The following is a 24331-nucleotide window of genomic DNA, read 5'->3' as shown; positions in this document are numbered from 1 at the left end:
CCTGCAAGTCTGTCATAACATTTCACGGGCAGAGGTCAGAAACAAGTTATGTGGTTGATGTGCACCCTCTCATCTCCAGGGCTATGGTACAGCCCTATAGTTCTGGTGTCATTATGTAGTAGGAATGCTTCTCAAATGAGAACTAGTGATATCTAATAATCAGAATGGCAGGTAAATAATGCAAGATTTGCTCCTGGGCCTAATTCTCACCTATAGTAAAGGTAAAGGTTTCCCCTGACTTTAAGTCATATCTGACTCTGGGAGTTGGTGCTCGTCTCCATTTCTAAGCCGAAGAGCCGGCGTTGTCCGTAGACACCTCCAAGGTCATGTGGCTGGCATGACTGCATGGAGCTCTGTTTTCACCTATAAATCACAGAATTATCAAAAGGATAAAACAGGGATGGGGGGTAGAGGCAGAATACTGAGGGAAAGCTGGAAGTAAGGAAGGATAATCATTCTTCATCATCACCCTCGCCCTCCACATTATCATTGCCATCATCATGTTTAATCCAGTCATACAATTTGATTCTCTAGTGGGTAAAAAGGAACTCTGTACAGAAAAATTGAAATATATTGTTCTTCTTCAAACACTTGTAGTCTGCAACTATTTGTGACTGAATATATACCACGTTTTTTTCAGCTTTGGGCCCTTTCACACTAGACATTTATAGCTATGGCAACAACTTATGGAATTCTGGTGTTTTTCATTTTCTGAAACACCAGGGGATCTGTCTGGCTGAGAACTGTACATACCCCCCTTAAACTCCAAATCTCATTTGACGGTCAAAGTGGAAATATAGTACTATAATTACATAGTGTGAGTGAGCTTCTTGTTTGGGTGCAAGAAATCAGGTTTCACTAGCATTGCTGAGAGAAGGAAATAAAAAAGATAATATTGATTGATCAATTAAAATGGTTTCTCACGCGTCCAAATTCTATGCCGTTCAGTTTTTTCTCTGCTCCACCCTACAAACAGTATCAAATGTAAATATGCTGAAGTGTTCTGTAAAACAGATTTTCCATCAAATAATGATAACCACCAGGAAGGAGGAATGTCCCTGAGGAAGCAGAGGGTTCCTGAAATCCAGATTTCACTTCTCCCTACCATGACATCACACATCCCCTTCTATCTCTACCCCAACTATGAAATTTTAGTTCCTGAGAATTTTGTGATATTGTGACCATTTAACTGCCCCCCACACTTTCTGTCATTTCAAGACTTTTCATCACATAATCTCTTCCTTGTTTCCATGTTTCATCTGCTCCTTTCCTGAGCTTTCTATATCAGTTTTCCTGCTACTGCTGTACAGCTGTACTGCTTATCACTCTCATGACAATGCAATTAAGGCTTCGTGCCATTTTTTACCCATCCTCATCTCCACACCTTCCCCCTTTCTATATTCTCCCTGCACATCCAAAGAGCTTCAACAATGCAGCAGCTGAGTTAATGGCTAGGGAGGAGCTGGCACACTGACATGTAAGAGACAGGATGTATTTACTGCTCCAAACTGTAGTTAATTGGAGCATACCAGAAAGTACATATACATATGAACATGAGCAAGAAAGGAAACTGGAAGTATCTGAAATTACAGCAAGAGGAAAGAGAGAGGCCTACAGTGGATAGTAATCCCAAAGCTCATCACCGCAGCCCTGCTCCTCAAGGGGACTAGGAAATCCCACCATCTAAGGGCCATTCCTTCCTGACAGGGATCACAGCAGAGGCGGTCCAACCGGCAGACAATCTAGACATTTGCCTGTGGTGCCATCATCCCGTGGGCGCCATCGAGGCCCCCGGGAGGGTGGCGCCACCCCCGCCTCCTTCACCTTCGAGACGGGCCTTGCAGCCGCGACCTGGGCCTTGTAGCCGCGGCCTGGGCCTTGTCGCCATGCAGCCCGTGCAGCCTGCCCCCACCATGAGGCTCGCGCAGCCTGGCCCCGCCTCCCCTTGCCACCATGGCCTGGCCCTTGCCACTGCAGCCTGGGCCTTGTCGCCATGTGGCCCACGCGGCCTGGCCCTGCCTCCCGGCCCGTGCAGCCTGGCCCTGCCTCCCGCGCAGCCTGGCCATGCCTCCCGGCCCCCACGGCCTGGCCACGCCTCCTGTGCGGCCTGGGCCTTGCCTCCCTTGCGGCCCCACACCACGCAGCCCTGCCCCCCACGCTGCAGGGGGGGCGCGCAAAAATTACCTTTGCCTATTATATTAAAATATCTAAGGACGGCTCTGGATCACAGCCACTTTTGTCCCTGATCAGCACCCAGTTCCCCACCCAGAAAGTGACCTGTCATCCATCTTTAATCACTGAAAAAATAAAGATGACCTATGATCTTGTCCTCATCTCTGTGTGTTCTGATTGTAAACCATTGGAGCTGGCAGTGCAGGAACGAATCCAGGATGGCAGATAACACTATTTCAATGCAGGTTGGTCTGTCTTTTATTATTATTATTATTATTATTATTATTATTATTATTATTATTATTATTATTATTAAAACACAAAAAATACATACAAAACATTTACAATTCCCACCACCAACACGAGGATTGTTTTCTTTTTACATATTCATTTCTTTATGAGACAATCTTTATATCTTTATCTTTATCCATTTCCATCCTATATACTATATAACATTTGTATCTTATTTCTTATGGCTTGATCTCCAGATTGATTCATGATATAGTTCTTTACCATTGTCCATCTTTCTTCCATTTCTCTTGTTCTATTTTCATTAGTTTTTACAACATTTAGTTTCACATTCATAATTTCAAATTCCATTTGTTCCACCATATATTGGTTCCATTTACTTACTGACCATTTGGATTTATCTTTCCACCCTAATACTATTACTGCTTGTGCACATTCAATTATTGCTTCTTTTATTTCCCTTTTATTTCCCATTTCCCCTTTTCCCTAATACCACTGTTTCCTTTGTTATGACCCACTCATTTCCTAGTATTTGATTTGACTCATTTTGTATAGTCTGCCAAAAATATTGTACATATTCACATTCCCACATCATGTGCATAAACCGCCCTTTCTGATGACATCCATGCCAGCACTGACTACTCCCCTTTTTATAGTAGTATGCTAATTGGCAGGGCAGGTTGGTCTGTCATGTGCAATAAAGTCCTACATATTTATCGTCCTAAAACATATAAATAAAAATATGTTTTATTGATTAGCCTATCAGCCGTATCAAAACATTTGACAAACACGTTTAACATGAAAATGAACAAAATTTGGATACCAGTATTTTTTTAAAAACTCTAAAATCAGAACAGTAAATAAAGAACAACACTCTGAAAACAGAGGAATTACAGACATGAATCAATCAGGACCAGCTAGCATGTCCCAAAAAAGGATTCCTCCAGGCACGGATCAGCCAGGCCTTGGAGCTGTAAGGTCATTAAATGCTAATCAAGGTGATTAATTACAATATTCACACTGGCCTCCAACAGACATGAGTTCTTTCACCCACCCTGGACCTTCCGCAGATATATAAACCTCCCTGGTCTAGTTTTCCAATATAACTCTCAACCTCTGAGGATGCCTGCCATAGATGTGGGCAAAAGTCAGGAGAGAATGCTTCTGGAAAATGGCCATCCAGCTTGAAAAATGCACAACAACCCAGTGATTCTGGCCATGAAAGCTTTCGACAACACATTTAACATAGTCCTGTGATTTCACTTTATTTGCCATGATTGCATTCTGTTGAAGGCTGGAGACTTCAGTTTGGTGAGCACTGGAGCTTTCTAGGTGAGAACTCTAAATTGCTGTTAGGTACTTCAAGTCAACTTGTTTGGAGGAGGGTTGTTTTTGCCTCCCTCTGAGGTTAAGAGAATGTGACATGCGCAAGATCACCCAGTGGATTTACATAGCTGAATGGATATTTGAATCCTTGTCTTGACCACTCTAATTACTCCTGCCTAAACTACAAACTCCAGGATTCCACAGATGGAAGAAAGGAAGTTTAATTCATATTACACATGTATAATATGAGAGCGTCTTCGGTTCTACCGCCATCACAGGGAGATTTGCTGCAGGAGAGGCCTTCATAGTGTCTGATTCAAGCCTGTGGAACTCCTTTCCACAAAATGCATAGTTGAGCCCCCCTTTGATCTCCTTTTCTTATCAGTGAAAGGCCATTTTATCCAGTAGCCATTCTGACATAAAATGTCTGTAGCCTGTTTCCTCCCTAGCAGCAATCCATTCTGCCCCACATTGTGTACAAGTGACACAATTGCAGTCATTTTCTCGCAGTGTAACATATGTAACATTATCTTATTCTGGTTTCTCTGATGGGATCTGGTTGTTTCAGAGTTCAAATATCCTTGGCTTAAACGTTAGAAAACTATAGGAATTTAAACAGAAGGCTTGAGAAAGAATGCATGGATAGGGTCTTGAACTGCAATCTGAGGATAGTTCAGATGACCCATTTGCTACCAATTCAATTCTTCAGCCTGACAGTATCTGGCATAGAAAAATGGGGTCAGCAGGGTTGGCGAGGAGGGGTTGGGGGGCAGAATTGTTTGAGAACCAGTGGGTTAGAATTGGTGAACGGCCATCAATTGCATGGAAACCTAGGAATATCTTCATTAGCCGTTCTTTTCTTTGTAGAAGAATGTAAATAAGACCTGCTCTGTAGGCTAAGGCTTCTGTTAACAAAGAGCTCGTGATCAGCATTTCTATGGTGAGAAAATCACTGTTTAATAGGATTTTGTTATTAGTGAGTTTGCAAGATCTTTGCAAATATTTTAGTTTGAGAGCTACAGCCCTAAGATTGTTTAAGACCTTTCCTGCTTATGCTGTACAGTTAGCACGCATACTAATTTGTGTTGTATTATTTTTAGATCATGGCAGCTAACACCTTTATTAATGGTTGCTGCAGAGAGATCTCTCTTAAACACTGCAGTAGAAGGTACTTACTAGAGATGCGCACGAAAAAGTTTCTTTCGTTTCCTTCATGCTATTATTCTTTTCGACCATTCGTCTACACAAAACGAATGACGACATTTTGTTAGGAAATGAGAGGTGACACAAAAATAAAAGTCACACAATCATCATGCTTGCTTTTGTTTTCCTTTCGTTTTGGCCCCGTAACAATAAGCAGGTACTGACAGAGGGCTGCTTTCCCATTACAGCTGATGTGTACCAATCATTGTTAATAATAATATTAATATAAATAACGATAGTTACTCTGGTACCCTAAGCTGAGTCTGGGAGAGCAGTGTCTCCCAATTACATCCAATGTGGAGCAATGGGTCTTGATAATAATGTTTATATTAATAGTAAGAACAGTGGTTATTCTGGTACCCTAAGCTGAGTCTGGGAGAGCAGTGCCTCTCAATTACATCCGATGTGGATCAATGGGTCTTGATAATAATAATAATATTAATAACAATAGTACAGTGGGGAAGACCCAAACGTTTTAAAAGTTGGTGGGCTAAAATGGGTCAAAATGCCCCCCATGTGTGGCGATTTTCACCCCTCTAGCCCAAAAACCAATTGGGGGGGGGGAGCCTCAGAAGCCCTCCCATTGCAGCCAATGGTCCAAAAAAATTGGGTTTTTTCGTAAGCCAGATGAAAATTCATGTCATATAGGCGGCCCATTTTCGTTAGCAGGACATGAATATGAAAATGAGATGCCACAAATGAAACAACACAAAACGAACAGCAATTCTATACGAATGCACACCTCTATATTTACTAACCTACTCAATTTTGTCCTGGTCAAGGATATCCATCTCTATTTTATGCAGGCTTTGTTGAAATTCAGTCCTGGTTAAACAATTTTTCATAGGATTCCAACATTATGCTGCATGCCTATAATGAACTGTACTTTTTGTGGTGAAGTCCCAGGGAATGGCATATCCTCCAATCTCCCCAGTTTGTCAACAGCAATCCCTATTAATCCTATGGCATCACACATCAAACTAAAATGTCTGCAAGGATCTTGCAAACGCACTAATAACAAAATCCTATTAAACAGCTGCCTTGAAAATATCCAGGTTTCTCTCTCCTCTTCCCACATTCCCTCTTCATCCTCAGTATACTTCCTATTGCTGCAAATTGTGGTCAAAATCCAAAAATAACTCAGGAGAGGATAGGAGACAGAGTCTTGCCCTTCCGTATAGAATCAAGCAAAATCAAATTGCTGCAGTATCGCCTGTTTTATCTGTTCTTCTTCATTAATAATTCTCAACGTCTTGACCACATTTTCATGTTTCTCGATCACACGCGGCTTAGATTTCATCTATAACATGTTGGAAAGTATGGAACTGCAGCCAGCCGTTAATCTGGCACTAGAAGAACCACAATTTACTCTGGATCTTCCTGGAAGTCCCAGAGTATTCTTGAGCATTGGCCATCCCAATAAGCATTTCCTGGGGTCCAAAATGCCTGAAGGTTGAGAGTTCAGAGTCTGAGAATCACCAGGCCAATTAAAGAGAGTCCGCTTTTTTAAAAGATAGCAACAGACATTCAAGAGGGCTGTGTATTAGGGGAGTGGGAGAGGGGAATGCTGAGAAGAATGGCCAGATTCACAGGATGGCTAGAAGAAGAAGAGACTTGAGGAAATCATTGGTGGTGAAAATGCGGATGCAGCTTCCACCATCCTTTACCATTGAGTTTATTAGCTAAGGCAGATTGAAGTTGCAGCCCAACCCTACTTGGAGGACCAAAATTTGACTCCCTGGATTCAAATCTGGATGGATAGCACATTATTGGCAAGGAGACAAAAACATCTGGGTGCAAACCAGTGAACCAATACTATTTAAAGTTTGTAGTTCTTGTTTTTATTGTTGTTGGTGGTACTTTTCTGTTTCCTTACCATTCCATATTGCACATAGGGTCTGTATATTTTTAATAGCTTGCGTGGCACAAAGAGAGTCCGCAGGAGAGAGTTCGGCTTGGCTAGCATAGTAAATCTCATTTTCTTGGTTTAATATAAAATGCAGACTTACTTCCTGCACTATGAAGTGATATAGGTCATACTGTGTTGTTGAAAGCTTTCATGACCGAAATCACTGGGTTGCTGTGAGTTTTCCAGGCTGTATGGCCATGTTACGGAGCCTCCGATGGCACAGTGGTTTTAACTGCTAAGCTTCTGAACTTACTGACCTAAAGGTCGGTGGTTCAAATCTGGGGAGTGGGGTGAGCTCCCACTGTTAGCCCCAGCTTCTGCCAACCTAGCAGTTCAAAAACATGCAAATGTGAGTAGATCAATAGGTATCGCTCCAGTGGGAAGCTAATGATGCACCATGCAGTCATGTCAGCCACATGACCGTGGAGGAGTCTACAGACAACGCCGGCTCTTCGGCTTAGAGATGGAGATGAACACCAACCCCCAGAGTCAGACACGACTGGACTTGATGTCGGAGGAAACCTTTACCTTTACCTATGGCCATGTTCCAGTAGCATTCTCTCCTGATGTTTCACCTGCATCTGTGGTCAGCATCTTCAGAGGTTTCTTCAGAGGTCTCTGGGAAATGAGGCAAGTGGGCTGTATATATATCTATGGAATCTCCAGGGTGGAAGAAAGAACACTTAACTGTTTGAAGCAAGTGTGAATGTTGCAGTTAGCAAGTTTGATTAGCATTGAGTAGCCTTGCAGCCTCAAAGTCAATCAGTGAGGGTATTTGCATAGAGGTAGCCTGGCTGTTGTTGCCTGGGGCATCCTTTGTCAGGTGTTAACTGCCACTTCATTGTTTGCTGTCTGAAATTCCCGTTTTCTGAGTGTTGTTGTTTATTTACTGTCCTGATTTTAAAGTTTTTTAATACTGGTAGCCAGATTTTGTTCCTTTTCATGGTTTCCTCCTTTCTGTTGAAATTGTCCACATGCTTGTGGTTTTCAATGGCTTCTCTGTGCCAGCTGACATGATGGTTGTCAGAGTGATCCTTCATTTCTGTGTTCTCAAATAATATTATGTGTGCAGGTTGGTGATCAAGTACTTTGCTATGGCTGACTTCTCTAGATGAATTAGTCTGCAGTGCCTTTCGAGTTCTTTGATTTGTGTCTAGGTCCTGTGTTTGGTGGTCCCTATGTAGACTTGTCCACAGATGCATGGTATACTATAGACTCCTGCAGTAGAGGATCCCTCCTGTCCTTTGCTGAATGCAGCGTTTGTTGAATTTTCTTGGTGCGTCTGTAGATAGTTTGTAGGTTGTGTTTCTTCATCAATTTCCCTTTGCGGTCAGTGGTTCCCCTGATGTTTTCCTTTAGGTGGATCTTTGTTTTTATTCCTGTGGCTTGTTCTTGGTCTTTCAGCTCTTCTGATGTCTGTTGTAGAGTACCCATTAAACCGTAGAGCCCAGTTTAGGTGGTTCAATTCACCTTGGTTCACAGATCCTGTTTGCATGGTCTACCAGGGCTTTAATTGTGCTTCTTTTTGGCATGGATGATGATTGGAGTTTTTGTGTAGGTATCTATCAGTGTGAGTAGGTTTTCTGTAAACTGTGTGGCCCAGTTCTTGATTTGGTTTGAGAATGACTAGAACATTTAGAAATGGCAGTTTTCATTCGTTTTTTTCCATGGTAAAATTTGATGTTTGGGTGGATGCTGTTGAGGTGGTCCAGGAACTTGTTTAGTTCTTCTCATTAGCTCTGAATAATTGTATTTATTTATTTATTTATTTATTTACAGTATTTATATTCCGCCCTTCTCACCCCGAAGGGGACTCAGGGCGGATCACATTACACATATAAGGCAAACATTCAATGCCTTAACATAAAACAAAGACAAGACAAACACGGAGCTCCGAGCTGGCCTCGAACTCATGACCTCTTGGTCAGAGTGATTTGTTGCAGCTGGTTGCTCAACAGCCTGCGCCACAGCCTGGCTGTGGATGACATAATGTAGATGTCATCCACATATCTGAACCATATAGTGGGCTTTTTTGGTGCTCTTTCTAGGGCTTGTTTTTCAAAATGTCCCATGTAGAAATTTGCTGTAATAGCTAAGAAGGCTCCCCGTGGCTACTTCATCTTTCTATTCTGTAGAATTCATTATCCCATTGGAAGTAGCATGTAGTGAAGCAATGTTGAAACAGGGGTGTGATGTCTTCTGGGAAATTCTAGTTGATGATTGTGATGGTGTCTGCTATGGGAACCTTGGTGAATAAAGAGACACCACATCAAAACTGATCAGTTTGCCATTGGTGCTGAGTTTGAGATTGCTGATTTTTTTTTCCTATGAAGTGAGCTGAGTCCTTAATGTAGTGTGTAGTGAGCCCAATATGAGTTTGAAGTTTTGTGGCCAGAAATTTTTCCAAATCATATGTGGGGGATCCAATAGAACTCACAATGGGTCTGAACGGAGTAGAGTCCTTATGAATTTTTGAGAATCCATAAAGCCTAGGAGGTAGGGCTTCCGATTTGTATAATTGTTGGCATATGTTAAGATTAAGGAGTTCTTAATCAGAGTGTTGGTTTTTCTGGTGATTTTGTTGGTTGGGTCCTGTTTTAGTTTTTTGTATGTTATGGGGTCCAGGAGTTTTCTTTCTTTGTATTGTTCTGTTTTCATGATTACCATGGCTTTCCCCTTGCCTGCTGGGAGAATGATGATTTCTGGATCTGAATTGAGATCTTTGATGGCTTTTCTTTCTTTCCTTGTTAAGTTTCTGGCGGGAAGTTTTGCCTTTCTCGGAGTCCTCACTGTTTCCCCTCTCACTTCCTCTGGGAGATGGTAAATTGCAGATTCAGCATTGGCAATGATGTTTCCTACTGGAATCCTGGTGGTGGTAACAGCAACATAAAAAGGTAAAGGTTTCCCCTGACATTAAGTCCAGTCATGTGACTCTGGGGGTTGGTGCTCATCTCCAATTCTAAGCCGAAGAGCCGGCGTTGTCTGTAGACACCTCCAAGGTCATGTGGCCAGCATGGAGCACTGTTACCTTCACGCCGGAGCAGTACCTATTGATCTACTCACATTTGCATGTTTTCGAACGGCTAGGTTGGCAGGAGCAGTTTGGTTCAATCTGTCGGTTGCACTTGACCACAAAATGAAATTCCATAAGAAATTTGTTGTAATTCTTTCTAAGGAAATTGACAACATCATCAAATTCCTTCATTTCTTAGATGAGTGAGATACAGCTAAAAGTACTGTGAGAATATGGACGAAATGGATACGAGGTGGCTGCATTAGGACATTTTACTGTCTTTTTATATCTTTCCTTATCAATGTAGTAGTTATCTTTACAGAAAACACTCACTGACACAGGACCTCTGTGGCCTGTTTTCTCCATAGCAGCAATCCATTTGTTCTCTGCTCTCTAAGTGCTACATTCTCAAACATTTAGGACTGCTCTCAATATAAAAGCTGAAGGCTGGCTATCATAGGTCATATATTTCCCTTCACTATTGACAACAACAGAAGCTTTTACATGATGCATTTGAGCATGGGGAATGCTCAAGTTTGAATTGCAGAAAATACTAAGCAAAACAAAATCACTTCCTTGTGACAGTGATTCTTGGAGAATGTCTCTGGACAGTAAAATATTTGCAGTCGTGCCCACAGAGCCACAACATGAAGCTTTTTAAGCCTCTTGATAAGAAATGGTGGTACTCTGCAATTTCCTCTTAAGATGGTGGTGGTGATTATATCACAACTTCATTTATTTGTTTTATACCTTTCTCTGGCATGAGATCCAAGGCAGTCGACAGAAATTTAAAACAAAATTAAATTAGCATCTTATTTTACAAAAGATTAATGAGAATTAGATGTTGTTGTTTATTCATTCAGTCACTCTGACTCTTCGTGACCTCATGGACCAGTCCACACCAGAGCTCCCTGTTGGCCGTGGCCACCGCCAGCTCCTTCAAGATCAAGCCATTCACTTCAAGGATACCATCCATCTGTCTTGACCTTGGTTGGCCGCTCTTCCTTTTTTCCTTCCATTTTCCCCAGCATCAGTATCTTCTCCAAGCTTTACCTATCTTCTCATTATGTGGCCAAAGTACTTCATCTATGCCTCTAGTATCCTTCCCTCCAGTAAGCAACCAGGCATTATTTCCTGGAGGGTGGACTGGTTGGATCTTCTTGCAGTCCAAGAATTAGATAATATTATTATTAAAGCCATGGCTAAAACAGTTAAAATATATTTAAAACACTAATTACTAATAAAAGATTCAAAAATAAAATGCAGCACACCTTACTTACTTAACTTAGGCAATCCCTCGTTGTTCGGGTATGATGGCCTTCCAAGTTTTTGGAAGATGCCTCTGAATAAGTTTTTTTTAATGTGTGGAGGTCGGTGCACAGTCAATCAACACACAATCTTCACAGAGTGAGGGTCCCAACCAGCAGCGTGGTTAACACGACAACAGAGGATTCTCATTCTGTTGCAGCCTTCTTCCGTCTTCATAATTTTGTAACATGTACCATGTTATCTTCCACCTGATCCGCCGTTAAGGTCTTTGGATTATGCTCGGTCTGGAATCTCCCCTGCCCCCTCCTCCCCGGGAGTGCATGACTCCGGTGGTTATGCCCGCAGGTTCATTGGAACACGCAAGTCCCCTCACCATGACAAGGTGACAATCCATCAAGGGATTGTCAAAGCAGCACACCACTTTACATACATTAGTGTTATATAATTTAAAAGCTAGCCTGAATGAAATGTTCCTCACCAGCTGACGGGTAAAGTGCAGGGAGGGGGGCAACTGGACTTTGCTTAGAAGGGTGTTACTCACTATATGAAGACTATCCGTAAATGATTATTTTAGAATCTCATCTCCAAGATACCTTATTGTGGACATATATGCAAATACAAGTATTCCAAAATCCCCAGAATAAACATTCCAATGCTCTTCTGGTTACCAGGATTATTCCTTCAATCCCCACAAGAAAGTATATTGCTGTAGCACTATATAGCACTATACAGCATGAATTGGAGTGGGATACTCCACTACGCATGCCATAATGTTAAAGGTATTTTTTAAGTTGAATTACAAAGAGGGTTAAGCTACACCCAGGGCCAGCCCTAGGTAATTTTCAAGTGTAAGCAACAGTATTTTGGCGCCCCTCAAAACTAATCACTGAAAAATAAAAGGTAGAAGTAGAGGTGAATAGAATAGATAAAAGAGTTACTTTACAAACCAGAAGTTTATTTACATCATTATGTTCATATAGAATGCCTCTGGAACATGGCCATACAGCCTGAAAAACCTACAGTAATCCAGTGACTCCAGCCATGAAAGCCTTTGACAACAGAGTGTATTTTTTTCCAGACAATCAAGAAATAATAATAATGATGCCCCTAGCTGTCCATCATTCGGGTGGCCCCGTCCCCTTCCCTTCCCTTTCTGGCTGAGCACTCTGAGCCCAGCAGCGATGGCCAGGCCTTGGCGCTGAAACGGGATGGCTGTCCCTGCCTGGGCCAGCTGCGTATTCCCCCCCCCCCCCACATCCTGGTTCAGCGCCAAGGCCTGGCCATCGCCGCTTAGCTCAGAGTGCTCATCTAGGAAGGGAAGGGGGCGGAGCTCCCTGAATGATGGACAGCTAGAGGCATCATTATTATTATTTCTTGATCGTCTGGAAAAAAATACACTGTGTTGTCGAAGGCTTTCATGGCCGGAGTCACTGGATTACTGTAGGTTTTTCAGGCTGTATGGCCATGTTCCAGAGGCATTCTATATGAACATAATGACGTAAATAAACTTCTGGTTTGCAAGGCAACTCTTTTATCTATTCTATTCACCTCTACTTCCACCTTTTATTTTTCAGTGATTGGTTTTGGGGGGCGCTAAAATACAGTCATTCAGGTAATAATAATAATAATATAATAAAACTTTATTTATACCCCGCCACCATCTCCCCAATGGGGACTCGGGGCGGCTTACATGGGGCCACGCCCAAAACAATACAATGTAAATAGCATATAAAAGAACAGCACAACACAATACAATAAACAATATAGTAAATAATATCCATTACAAAATAAAACAAGGAGACAATAAAAACAAGGGCAGACCACATGAACATTAAGTTAAAACTCGGGGTGAGAAAGACATAAAAATAAAACCACAGCTAACAGGGTCATAAGGGAGTGGGGTATTCTGGAGGATAGATATTAGGGGGAGCAACGGAAAAGAAATATAAAATGGTTACTCTCCAAAAGCGCAGCGAAAGAGCCATGTTTTCAAGTCTTTCTTGAAGGCTGCTAGTGTGGGGGCTTGCCTAATCTCAGTGGGCAGAGAATTCCACAATCGGGGGGCCACAGCAGAAAAGGCCCTCTCCCTTGTTCCCACAAGGCGGGTCTGGGATATCGGGAGTGGGGACAGGAGAGCTTCCCCTGATGAGCGAAGGGATCGTGTAGGCTTGTGGTAGGAGATACGGTCACGAAGGTAGGTGGGTCCCAAACCATTTAGGGCTTTATATGTGATGGTATACACCTTGAATTGGGACCGGAAAATAAAAGGCAGCCAGTGGAGCTCCTTGAACAGGGGAGTAGATCTCTCCCTGTAACTCGCCCCCGTAATTAACCTGGCAGCCGAGCACTGGACCAATTGTAGTTTCCGGGCCGTCTTCAAGGGAAGCCCCACGTAGAGCGCATTACAGTAGTCCAGTCTAGAGGTAACTAAGGCATGCACCACCGTGGTCAAGTCAGACTTCACGAGGTATGGTCGCAGTTGGCGCACAAGTTTGAGTTGTGCGAAGGCCCTCCCGGCCACCGCCGACGCCTGCGCCTCAAGCGTCAGCGCTGAGTCCAGGAGGACCCCCAAACTGCGGACCTGTGATTTCAGGGGGAGTGCGACCCCGTCCAGCACAGGTTGCCACCCAAAACCCCAATCCGACGCGCGACTGACCAGGAGGGCCTCTGTCTTGTCAGGATTGATCCTCAGCTTGTTCCTCCTCATCCAGTCCGCCACAGCGGCCAGGCACTGGTTCATCATCCGAGGGGCTTCCTTGGAGTCAGATGGAAACGAGTAGTGGATTTGCGTGTCATCTGCGTAGAGATGGCAACACCCTCCAAAACTCCGGATGACCTCTCCCAGCGGTTTCATGTAGATGTTAAATAGCATGGGGGATAGAATAGACCCTTGCGGGACCCCACAGGTCAGGCCCCACAGGCGACCAAAGCCGTCTCGGTACTGTGCCCAGGCCTGAAGCCAGACTGCGAGCGGTCCAGAAAATCAGTGTCATTGAGGAACTCCTGGAGCTGCATGGCAACCACCCGCTCCAGAACCTTGCCCAAAAATGGGAAGTTGGAAATTGGTCTGTAGCTGCTACATACAGATGGGTCTAAGGAGGTCTTTTTTAGTAATGGTTTTACTACTGCCTGCTTAAAGCAGGATGGAACTGACCCCTGACCCAAGGAGGCATTTATAATAGCCACAAACCAATCCAACAACCCATCTTTGGCCAGCTTAGCCAGCCAAGAAGGACAAGGATCCAGAGCGCAAGTGGTCGCCCTCACAGACCCAAGAATCCTCTCCACGTCATCAGGAAGAACAAGCTGGAAAGAATCCCACAAGATCGGACAGACAGGTACCTCGGTAACCTCCGCTGGAACTACAGTTAAGCTGGAGTCCAACTCACGGCGTATCTGAGCAACTTTGCCTGCAAAATGGTGCGCGAAATCGCTGCACCAAGTTGCCAAGTCATCAGGAAGCCCCTGGGTCTCGGGAGGCCGCAGGAGCTCCCCAACAACTCGGAACAACTCCGATGGCCTGTTGGCTGCAGACGCTATGCGGGCAGTCGTGAAAGCTTTCCTGGCTGCTCACAGAGCCACGGAGTAAGCCTTAATAGCGGCTTTAGCCCGTGCTTGGTCAGACACATCCTGAGATTTCCTCCAGATGCACTCTAGTCCCCTCCTCGCATGCTTCATCACAGCCAGCTCCTCAGTGAACCAAGGAGTCAACGTGACTCTATGCAGCGAGAGGGGACGTTCGGGAGCAATCGTGTCAAGTGCCCTAGCCAGCTCACTATTATAGCGATCAGCCAGGACATCGACAGGATCGCCAGTCTCCAGAACAGGAAGATCCCCAAGAGACCTCAGGAGTCCATCCGGATCCATCAGCCTCCTGGGGCGGACCATCTTAGTGAGTCCACCACCCCTGCGGAGGTTAGAAGACACGGCAAAACTTAAACAGATCAGATGATGGTCAGACCATGACAATGGAAGGATATTTTGCTCTTCCACTCTGACTGTCCCACCGTCCACAATAAAGACAAGGTCCAGCGTGTGTCCTGCCTGATGTGTGGGCCCAGATATAACTTGAGTCAGCCCCATGGTCGTCATGGCAACCATGAAATCCTGAGCTGCACCTGTCAATGTGGTCTCGGCATGGATGTTAGTCTCCCAAAACTAGCTCCTCCCCCTTCCCTTCCAGGCTGAGGCTGAGCCGAGTGCTGAGGGCCAGGTCTTGGCACTGAACCAGGATGTGGGAAGGTGCCCTCGCAACCCTCCCTGGGCGCTCCAGACCCCAGCGCCTCAAGGGCGCCCCTAGCAGCTTTTGCGCCACCTGCAGTTGCTTACCCGGCTTATAGCTTCAGCCGCCTCTGGCTACACCCTTCCCCCAAATTGAAGTTTTAATGCAATTTATTTGTACCTTAGTTACTAGGAAATATACTATGTAACAAAATTTAGAAACATTTCCTTTCTTGGTTTGAAAGTGTTATTTCCTGTTTAATTTACTCTGAAAGTAGATGTGATACTCCAGAAACTTCATTTTTGTGGCTGCCACAAACTAAGGCCCCTTCTACACTGCCATATAAAATTGAGATTATCTGATCCGAACTGGATTACATGGCAGTGTATACACAGATAATTCAGTTCAAAGCAGATAATCTGGATTATATATTAGTGTAGAAAGGGCCTGGGGTGATCTGGTTGAGATTCAATGAGATATGCATCGAAAAACTGTAGTAAAATGTGCTGCAGGATGTCCCATAAAAACAATGTTTTGACAGTTTAATAAACTTTTTTCCCAAGTTTTTATTATAGAACCAATTGGGAAATTACATTTATAACCCAGGAACAAAAATCGTGTTACATAGAGTAATTAATTACATGGAAATGGTTAAAAGTAAGACATTACCCCTCTCATTTTCATTTTCCTCCTTCCAGAGGCTGATTTTCCGTGGTTCCAGGGTGGATTTTTCCAAACTACCTTCTTCATAGTGTTTGACTCTGAGAAGTTCTCAGAGCCAGGCACTAAAGAAAAAGATGGATTGATACAATTCCACTCTCTGTAGTATAATTGCATTGTAACTACAATGCTGGGACCTTCTGCTCTGCCAGGGTTGAAGTAGAGAGTGGCTAAAAGCATAGCTTTGCTCTAAAGTAGTTTCATTTGCTCCAAGCTACTTCTCTGTCATACAAAGCACAGTGCACATTGTTATCACCTTAACACCTACAAGCACAAGGATAAGGCAAAAAAATTAAACATGGTTGAAGTGTCCGTTTGCTCCAGCCTTCTAGTCCCAGCCAGCCAGCACCACATTACCCTCACCCACGTTTTAAAGTAAAGAAATAGATATACAACCTTCCAGCCAGAATATATATGGTAAGCAATAATTCTTCCCCCATGAATAATGCTCAGTAAGCTACAAAATCCCCCCATCAGATTTATTGCTTAACCTGCTGTCATGTTGCTTGTATATTGCTACTTGTAAGGAATTACCTCCCACTTGCTCCCCTCCAAAAGATAGCCAAGGACAATGGTGAGTGGCAAAGAAAAAAAAGGGACAAAGAACCCAAATATTGCTTTATAATAACAGTTTCCTCTTGCTGATATGACATTCTGGGCATGAAAAAAATAATTTAAATTATTAAAAAATAATCCTTTTGTATACTCTCTGTGTCTCCTCATCTAAAAGGATAATGGACACTGCTAAGAAGAGCAACAATGAGCCCTGGCTGTTCAGAAGCAGAACAGAAAAGAGCCAGAGTGCTCTGAGAATCTGATTTTACTTTTAAATAGCAAAGGTAGGTGGCTCCAAAATCACTGAATTTGATGGTGAATCTGCTCTGAGTTTTAGTCTGAATGAATTTTCTATGATGCTGAACTATAGTCCAAAAATAGGTCTTTGCAGTTCACACCTAGACCTGATTCACCATCCCATCCATATTAGAGCCATACTCACTGTCAGATAAAGGAAGGGATGGGGAGACATCTGAATTCTTCCAAAAGTTAAACTAACTCTTGTGTGATAGGCTTGGGAAAAAAGAAGACACTCTGGACTGTCAACAAGATGGAAGGGGGGCTATTGTATTCTGCCTCTTTAAAGAGAAATTCCAGATGGCCTTTATATGAACAGATCAGTTACCAGTATATGATATATGGCATCTCCTCGTGAGGCAAAATCATGAATATAGTCCAGGCATGAGCAAACTGCAGCCATCCAGATATTTGGACTTCAACTCCCAGAAATCCCAGTCAGCTTACCAGCTGTTAATAATTGTGGGAGTTGAAGTCCAAAACATCTGGAAGACTGAAGTTTGTCCATGCCTGATCTAGATACTGTGGCCAAGGTGCAGTCCAACTGTGCTTGTCACCTCCATTTTCCTTACCTACACTTTCAGATTATTTACATAGCATTAAACACTGTAATAAAGATATCTAACTAAAGATTTTCTATACCTGATTTAAACACCCTAAGGGCGACAGATCTGATCTTGGATGCTAAGCAGGATCAGCCCACATTAATACTTGAATGAGAGACCACTGATCAATACCAAGTGACGTAGGCTATATTTCAGAGGAAGAGACTGCCAAAACCACCTCTGAGTATTCTTTGCCTAAGAAAACCCTATAAAATTCATTGGGTCACCATATGCTTGAGTGACTTGAGTCATGACAAAATGAATTATACATGAAATCAAGAGATCAGATAAGGACTAAGACCAAAGCTATGAAAAAAAAATTGAGGAAATCCTCAAGTGTAAAGATATATTATTAAATACCAATTTCTAAATTATCCATGCCATCGTATTTCCAGTGTCTAAGTACAGATGTGAACCATGGATAATGACAGGAGAACTACCTCACCTGAAATGTGGTGATGGAGTTCTACAGATACTGTACCATAGTCTGTCAAAAAGAAAATAAATGGGTTCTAAAGCTAATCAGGCTTGATTTCTCATGGAAAGCCAAAATGTAAATGAGAATGCTGAGGTTGTTGTACTTTAGAGCTATCATAAGAAGATATCTCACTGGAAAATATTATCATGCTCTTAAAAAATGGAAAGAATAGGGAATGATGGGACCTCATTGCAGATGGATTGTCTCGATCAAAGAAGCCAAGGCTGCCATTTAGTTTGTAAGATCTGAGCAGGGCTGTTAATGACCAGGGTTCTTGGAGGTTTCTCATTCATAGGACATCATCACATGGATTAGGTCCAAGGCCATGATTTGCCAGCCTCTGTGGGGAATCATGGCACCCCAGCCACTCGCTGATGGTTCCCCATCCCACATGAGGAAACATTACCACTCGCCCAACACCCCGTTGTTCCTTATGGAATACATAGTGGCTTTTGTGTTGGTTGCCAAAGCATCTCACGACGCTGCCACCCGAGTTTGCCCACAGAGCCCTGCCGGAAGTCACCCTACATCATTTAATGAGTGACATGGGGCTCCATGGGCGAACCAGGGCGGAAGCATCCTAGGACATTTCAGTTGCCCAGTGTGATAAGGCTGATAGTGATGAAGTTGACTTGATGGCAAATTACAGGAGGTTTCAAGCGAATTATAATGTCAACAATTTAGTAATTGAAAAATGTTATCTGCTGCATGTTGCTATCTTTGCCTGCACACTATTCCTTCTAATATTTCTATATCTTGCCCTTTTCTAAGAGCCCACCAGGGAAGAGCATGTTAAAGCTAAAAATAGCACCGTTGAAATGAAATGAGACTAATAAACCCATTGAAACAACAGCAATGAATGCAATATAATCAAATACTCTAAATAAAAGCAATTTAAAGTCTAAGTGTAGCTTCACATCCTTCCTGAAAGCAAAGGAAGAAAGGCTGATTCTGATGAGAACACATTTTAGAATTGGGTAGCAATGCAGAAGAAAGCCCACTTTTCCTGATGCAGAAGCCTCTATGGGCAACAGTCTCCTCTGCGTGGCCTCTAGTCCACAGCAGCCCATGGGATGCCCAGAAGGAGTATGTGAGTGCAAAGTCACTTTACCTTTCCTGTTGCCCAGCAACTGGCACTTAAAACCATGCCGCCTCAGGTACTGAAGGGAATACACACAGCCATTGATTGGTATCAGTTGCTAGGTTTATTCTTTGCTCATCCTCTAACACAATGCTTCCTAATGTTCTTCCACTTGCACACCCCCTTCCACCTGAAAATTGTTTACATGACCCTAAGTATATGGTTATGTAAAATAGGTAAAGGTAAAGGTTTTCCCCTGACGTTAAGTCCAGTCGTGACCGACTCTGGGGGTTGGTGCTCATCTCCATTTCTAAGCCAAAGAGCCAGTGTTGTCCATAGACACCTCCAAGGTCATGTGGCCAGCATGACTGCATGGAGCGCCGTTACCTTCCCACTGTAGCGGTACCTATTGATCTACTCACATTGGCATGTTTTTGAACTGCTAGGTTGGCAGAAGCTGGAGCTAACAGCGGGCGCTCATTCCGCTCCCTGGATTTGAACCTGGGACCTTTCGGTCTGCAAGTTGAGCAGCTCAGCACTTTAACACATTGCGCCACCACCAGGGGCCCATGTCAAATGTCAAATACTATGTAAAATAGGTATATAAATAAAACATTTACTATAATAAATCAGCATTTGCAAGGCTTACTAATCAGGCTGATTTTCCCTTTTTATGAAGTATAGCTGAAGCATTTTCTTCAGAGTCCACTGTAAACATTACAAGTCGTTTCTCAGGATGTGTGTAATGACCTCATCACTTTGGTTTGTTTTCAGCGGCATGCACCAGTTCCTCAACAGTTTCATGATGGAGTCCCCCAACTCTGATCCCATGATGCAGAGGAACTTCTAGCAAGGCTCTATCATAAAACTATTGAGGAATTGACACATGCCACCACAGCACCACATGCACCAGAAGCAATGGGGGAAGCCAGGTGGTCAGTGCTTCCCCCCATGGGATGAGTACTCTGGTGAGTCAGGCAATGTAGGACATGGGGTGACAATTTCCCCATGCCCCCCCTCCCCAACAGGCACTGATGGAATTGCCACGATGCATAGCGATTGCAGTGATTTTTGTGATGAGGTCGTAAATGTCGAAAACCACCACTAGCTGGTGTTCAGAAACCTTTAATGTTGCCAAATACTTCGTGATCCCAACATTGAGCTAAGGGACCCCATTTGGAATCGGGCTTCTCAATTTAAGAAGCAGTGCTCTAACAAACACACACCCCACCAAGAAAACAGGCCTAAGACATAGGGTTGCGGCAGAATTATTACAAGGAATGCCAGTCAGGTTCTTTTCCTCTCAAAATTACTACCATCATAACTGCCCTCTTCCTTGTCAGATCAGCAACAGTTGGAGAATGGTTTTCTGTCAAGAGAGGGGCATGTATATGCTGTCAAGTCACCTATCAATTTATAATGACCCAATAAATTTCATTTGGTTTTCCTAGGCAAGGAATGCTCAAATGTAGCTTTGGCCAGCCCCATCCTCTGAAATGTAGCCCTCAGCACCTGACATACATTGATACTCTCCCATCTGAGTACTATCCAGGGCTGACCCTGCTTAGTTTCAAAGATCAAACAATAATATAGTAATTGTAATGTTTACACCTTGATCCATCAGCAGAGGAAGACGCATATACCAATGCTCTAAGAACTCAGCAGCAAAACATACTGCATATTTGACCCCTGCATCTTCCTTTCCCGCCCCCTCTTTGTGATATCAGACATCTGACAGTATGAAAATGTATTTATTTCCTTTCTCAGAATAAGGCATTCTTGTAAGTTCCCAGAACTCCTAAATCACCAATGGAATTTTCTTCCTTGACGTAAATAGGAAAGTAAATTACATATTTTGTGAAGTTATTTTTTCATTCTTTTAGAGAATGTGTGGATTATGCAGAGTGTAAAAAATTATATTGTTATCCTGATGTGAACTATATCATTTCTTCCAAACCTAGCGTACAGTAAAAATTATATAACCATGGAATAAGTGTGACAATAGCTGATACATTCACAGGATGTAAACTTGTGGTGTTTATTACAGTTCAGTTTTAAGTTTCCAAATTAGTACAACTGCAAGAATTTTGAAAAATGATTTCCCCCTCATTACTTATTATTTTATTATTTTAGAGGTGTGGTGCAGTAAGTTAAACTCTTGTGACAGCTGAACTGCTGATCTGAAGGTTGGGTTGCTGACCTGACGGTTGCCATAGAATCATAGAATCACAGAATAGTAGAGTTGGAAGAGACCTCATGGGCCATCCAGTCCAACCCCCTGCCAAGAAGCAGGAAATCGCATTCAAAGCCAATTCGAATCCATGAGATAGGGTGAGCTCCCATCTGTCAACTCTAGCTTGCAGGGATATAAGAGACTCCTCCCAGCAGGATGGTAACACATTTGGGCGTCCCCTGGGAAACGTCTCTGTAGATGGCCAATTCCCTCACACCAGAAGCGTCTTGCAGTATGTTCTCAAGTTGTTTCTGACACAATGGCTACATAAACATAAATGGGAAGGATTGACAAATCAATATTTGCCCACAAACACAAAGTTGTACAATGCCAATGATACATCAATTGTTATATTCAGTATAGATTCATATTAAATGAAATATAATTGGTACAACATTTATAATTACAATGGTATTGCTCTGTACATTTGGATAAATTCTAACTTGAACAATATATGTTCTATGTAGAAACTTGTAGCTTGTCAAATCAGTGTTGTACCGCCGAGCATGGATACCACAATTGGTTTCAACTCTCAGTCTTCCTCAGTTGAATTTACCTGTGAATATTGCATTATATATGGAGCCTCTGGTGGCTCAGTGTGTTAAAGCGCTGAGCTGCTGAACTTGCAGACCGGGGAGTGGAGTGAGCATCCACTGTTAGCTCCAGCTTCTGCCAACCTAGCAGTTCGAAAACATGCCAATGTGAGTAGATCAATAGGTACCGCTCCGGCGGGAAGGTAACGGTGCTTCATGCAGTCATGCCGGCCACATGACCTTGGAGGTGTCTACGGACAACGTCGGCTCTTCGGCTTAGAAATGGAGATGAGCACCAACCCTCAGAGTCGGACACGACTGGACTTAATGTCAGGGGAAATCTTTACCTTTTTATTGCATTAAATTAACAAGAGCATGTATCCATATCCACATACAAACAGTTATAAATCTCAAACACATACTTACAATGTTACATTCATATGAAAAAAACATACTTACTTTGTAAGGAAGTTTGTCTTGCTAGAATAAGTTTGAGGGGAAAATTTAAAATAATGTGTGGATCACCAAAAACAAAGGGCTAACCGCAGGGGATGCGAGCAAAATGAAGACATTGCCCCCAGTAAGAATTCTGCCCTTGCAAATGAAGTTTTCCTTCCACACGCATTTTTTTTGTATTGCAGTAACTTTAAAATGCTATTCAGCATTCAGAAATACAGTTTAGGCTCCCAAGGAAAAGAGGCAGGCACAGTTACCAAGGAGATGTGAACACAGCAAATAGAAGAGTGCTGGGTGGAAATGATTTTCAATGTCTCCCTCTCAGCAATGCAAGAAATTTACAGACGGAAGGAAAATTTCCTTAGGGGCAGAATACCTATTAGGAGGCAATGCCCTCATTTTGCCTCCTTTCCTCTCCTCAGTGATGCTCCTGCCAAAACCTCTTTAGAAGAGGCTGCTGCTTTACTGCTTTCAATGTCGGATTAAAGTGCTAATGTTTGGTTTCACACAGCGTTTCCCAGTTTCCGTCTCCTCCTCCTCCTCTTTTTAAGAGTAAGCACAATATCATCCATTCAGGCCCATTCATCGTCATTGCACCAGACAGTGGCTCTTACGTGGAAAGCACATTCACCGCTCTGGGTGGGAGCTCCCTTGACACAAAATTTCCACAGCAGCAGGAAGCCAGACCAGGAATGTCCTCATTATCCCACATTGACAAAATAACACCAAAGAAAATATTTGTAACCACGTTACTATGAAAGCAAAGAGTAAGTGGAAAAATACCAAACGGCTGGTTTGTAAAACGTCCAAAGTCTTTCTTATAGGTGAGGGGAAAGGTACATTCCTTTTCCAGAAAGAAATAAAGTGTATGAAGCAGCTGTGGGAAATGTAACAGCCCTTCCTGAGAATGCCAGACTACAACTCCCAGCAGCCCATCTATGGTGAAATGTTAACAGGGGATAGGGAAAAGGAAGAGCTGCTCAACACATTCTTTGCCTCAGTCCTCTCCCAAAAAGAGATTGGTGTTCAACCTGAGCAATATGGAGAGGATGAGGTAATAGGAGAAATAAAGATGTAGGTGAACTACAATTCCCAGAATCCACGATCAATCAGCAACAAACTCTGTATGCCTTCAAAGTTGGCCAAGTTGGGTCTGTGTGACAAGTTTGGTCCAGATCCACCCTTGGCTGGATTCAGTCCTTTCTGGATGCAGGTGAACTACAACTCCCAGAAACTAGGGTCAGTTACCCCAAAACCTCACCTGCATTCAAAGTTGGTCATGTTGGGTCTGTGTGACAAGTTTGGTCCAGATCCACTCTTGACTAGATTCAGTGCTCTCTGGATGCGGGTGAACTACACGTCCCAGAAAACAAGTCAATCACCCCAAAACCTTGCCTGTATTCACAGTTGGTCATGTTGGGTCTGTGTGCCAAGTTTGGTCTAAATCCGTTGTCAGCTGGGTTCAGTGCTCTCTGGATGCGGGTGAACTACACATCCCAAAAACCAGGGTAAATTGCCCCAAACCCTCACCTGTATTCAAAGTTGGTCATGTTGGGTCTGTGTGCCAAGTTTGGTCCAGATCTGTTGTCAGCTGGATTCGGTGCTTTCTGGATGCGGGTGAACTACAGCTCCCAGAAACCAAGGTCAATTCCCCTCCAGACTCCTCCAGTATTGTCATGGGGGTTCTGTGTGCTAAACTTGGTCCTGATCTGTCATTGGTGGGAGTCACAGTAGTCACTAGAAGTGGGAATTAATAGGAAATCAGCCACAAACATCATCACTCACATATATATATATATATATATACACATACATATATACATACATACACATGTTCACTTTTATTATATACAGTATATAGATTACCCCCTTTTCTCTCTAGCTCGAGACCCAAAGTGGCTCATTACAGTCTGGGAAGCAAAGAAAACAACTTCCCAGATCAGCCTGCTCCTCAGTAAGGGCAAAATGAATTGCAATTGGGCAGTTTTGTTTATTCACTTACCTGCCTGA

At 43.2% G+C, this 24331-nt stretch overlaps 1 protein-coding gene across 3 annotated transcripts in view; it reads right to left on the bottom strand.

Moving 5' to 3' along the window:
* The window catches only part of cd28 (CD28 molecule), a 114179-nt gene extending 90546 nt beyond the window's left edge, over positions 1 to 23633 (bottom strand). Inside the window, exon 1 of one of the 3 annotated variants that reach the window (XM_062962246.1) lies at positions 22325 to 23633. The gene's annotated coding sequence lies outside the window, so the exon portion shown is untranslated. The remainder of the gene's footprint in view (positions 1 to 22324) is intronic. The other 2 variants (XM_062962268.1, XM_062962262.1) reach the window with 2 other exon arrangements.
* Between the last annotated feature and the right edge of the window lie 698 nt (positions 23634 to 24331).

The sequence above is a fragment of the Anolis carolinensis genome, chromosome 1 (assembly GCF_035594765.1).
Source record: "Anolis carolinensis isolate JA03-04 chromosome 1, rAnoCar3.1.pri, whole genome shotgun sequence".
In the NCBI taxonomy this organism is placed as follows: domain Eukaryota; kingdom Metazoa; phylum Chordata; class Lepidosauria; order Squamata; family Dactyloidae; genus Anolis; species Anolis carolinensis.
The sequence above is the reverse complement of the archived record's forward strand: the minus strand, read 5'-3'. Positions and strand labels throughout refer to the sequence as shown.